Source organism: Schistocerca gregaria, unplaced genomic scaffold (genome assembly GCF_023897955.1).
Source record: "Schistocerca gregaria isolate iqSchGreg1 unplaced genomic scaffold, iqSchGreg1.2 ptg000667l, whole genome shotgun sequence".
NCBI classification, from domain to species: Eukaryota; Metazoa; Arthropoda; class Insecta; order Orthoptera; family Acrididae; genus Schistocerca; species Schistocerca gregaria.
In genome coordinates, this window is record NW_026062050.1 from 27,501 (window position 1) to 30,000 (window position 2,500).

Consider the following 2,500-nt stretch of genomic DNA (forward strand, 5'->3'; position numbering starts at 1 on the left):
ACAGACGGCTCACGCTGATTCCCGGCAGAGGGAGGAGGGGGGGGGGGGGCCAACATGCAATACTTTCGTCCGTACCTACTTACCACATGTCTGTACGGCGTACAACAGTGCAATCTCGCTGTAATGGGGAGACGAGACAAGTAGCATCGTGCACAACATATGGCCCTTATGATTCGCCATTGTAGGGCGCAGCCGGTGTACGGTCAAGCATGTGCCACATTATGTCACTCAGTACGTAACGACGGATGATCAGTGTGGGTTACGCGTACATCAGCGGACAGTCCACACAGGCCGTACCACAACGTACACTGACTGCATCGACAACCGAATGCAACTGAACAGCTGCAAGGCTCATTTCACAAACAAACGCCTGACCGACCAGCTTGGAAGGGCAGGAGGGGAGGGCGATATTCGTTCTGTAGCGGTACACCCTTCCAGTGGTTAGCGGGACTGTGTAGAAAGTACGCAACACTCGAAAGACCTTTATGTGAGGGTACGCACCATGGCATCAAGAAATACACATGACACCAGAGGATCCAAGCAGTGAACTATGTTCAGAGGGTTGCTGTTAGGCAAAGCTACATTCCTGTGACGTTACATGTGACAGTTAAGGTGCAGTGTAAGTTAGGTTAAGGTGCAGTGTAAGTTAGGTTAAGGTGCAGTGTAAGTTAGGTTAAGGTGCAGTGTAAGTTAGGTTAAGGTGCAGTGTAAGTTAGGTTAAGGTGCAGTGTAAGTTAGGTTAAGGTGCAGTGTAAGTTAGGTTAAGGTGCAGTGTAAGTTAGGTTAAGGTGCAGTGTAAGTTAGGTTAAGGTGCAGTGTAAGTTAGGTTAAGGTGCAGTGTAAGTTAGGTTAAGGTGCAGTGTAACTTAGGTTAAGGTGCAGTGTAACTTAGGTTAAGGTGCAGTGTAACTTAGGTTAAGGTGCAGTGTAACTTAGGTTAAGGTGCAGTGTAAGTTAGGTTAAGGTGCAGTGTAACTTAGGTTAAGGTGCAGTGTAACTTAGGTTAAGGTGCAGTGTAACTTAGGTTAAGGTGCAGTGTAAGTTAGGTTAAGGTGCAGTGTAAGTTAGGTTAAGATGCAGTGTAAGTTAGGTTAAGGTGCAGTGTAAGTTAGGTTAAGGTGCAGCGTAACTTAGGTTAAGGTGCAGCGTAACTTAGGTTAAGGTGCAGCGTAACTTAGGTTAAGGTGCAGCGTAACTTAGGTTAAGGTGCAGCGTAACTTAGGTTAAGGTGCAGCGTAACTTAGGTTAAGGTGCAGCGTGGGTTAGGTTAGGGGCCAACGTGGGTTAGGTTAGGGGCCAACGTGGGTTAGGTTAGGGGCCAACGTGGGTTAGGTTAGGGGCCAACGTGGGTTAGGTTAGGGGCCAACGTGGGTTAGGTTAGGGGCCAACGTGGGTTAGGTTAGGGGCCAACGTGGGTTAGGTTAGGGGCCAACGTGGGTTAGGTTAGGGGCCAACGTGGGTTAGGTTAGGGGCCAACGTGGGTTAGGTTAGGGGCCAACGTGGGTTAGGTTAAGGGCCAACGTGGGTTAGGTTAAGGGCCAACGTGGGTTAGGTTAAGGGCCAACGTGGGTTAGGTTAAGGGCCAACGTGGGTTAGGTTAAGGGCCAACGTGGGTTAGGTTAAGGGCCAACGTGGGTTAGGTTAAGGGCCAACGTGGGTTAGGTTAAGGGCCAACGTGGGTTAGGTTAAGGGCCAACGTGGGTTAGGTTAAGGGCCAACGTGGGTTAGGTTAAGGGCCAACGTGGGTTAGGTTAAGGGCCAACGTGGGTTAGGTTAAGGGCCAACGTGGGTTAGGTTGCCAGAGATGTGTCAAATCAGGATGTACGTTTGGCTGGTGTCAGGTGGTGGGTTGGTTCGATGCCTTTATAAGGGGTGTGGCCAAAGGGTATTTTATTACTTGTACCTTTTGTGTTGTGGCGTGGCGTTGCGTCCTGTGTTGATACTGGGTGGACCACTGTGGGTGTTGCTGGCTGATTTGAGCTGCGTTGTTTGCGGGTGATGTGAGACATTCTGTCTTATTAGTGGACGTGACGTTCCTCTTGTCGTTGTTTGGATAGTGTCCTGTGGCAGCGAGGATAAAATGGATGTTGTTGAACGATAGTGCTTTGGTGCTTTCGCTTTGTTACACACAGAGTGGACTGTGAGATAGGGTGACTGGGTCGAGTGCGGTTCACACTGTCCTCCCCAGTTTACAGTATGTATCATCTATGTATGTGGTCCTGCATCATTTACTAAGGAGGGACGTCAGACGACTGAAATATTAGTTATGTACTGATGTAAAGCAGAATGCTTACCTTCCACCAGTGGGCGAGTATCGACTCTGCCCCAGAGTTGCCACCGCAGGAAGAGGTGTCGGAAACACTACCCGCACACCGTCACCACTGTGCGGGGGGACGGACCCTCTATATCCTCAGCGGCGCACTCTTTGCCACCGAGCGTCACGTCTCGCGGCCCGCCGTCCAGAGCATGTATTGGGACAGCGGGACTTTGGCTTTTGGGA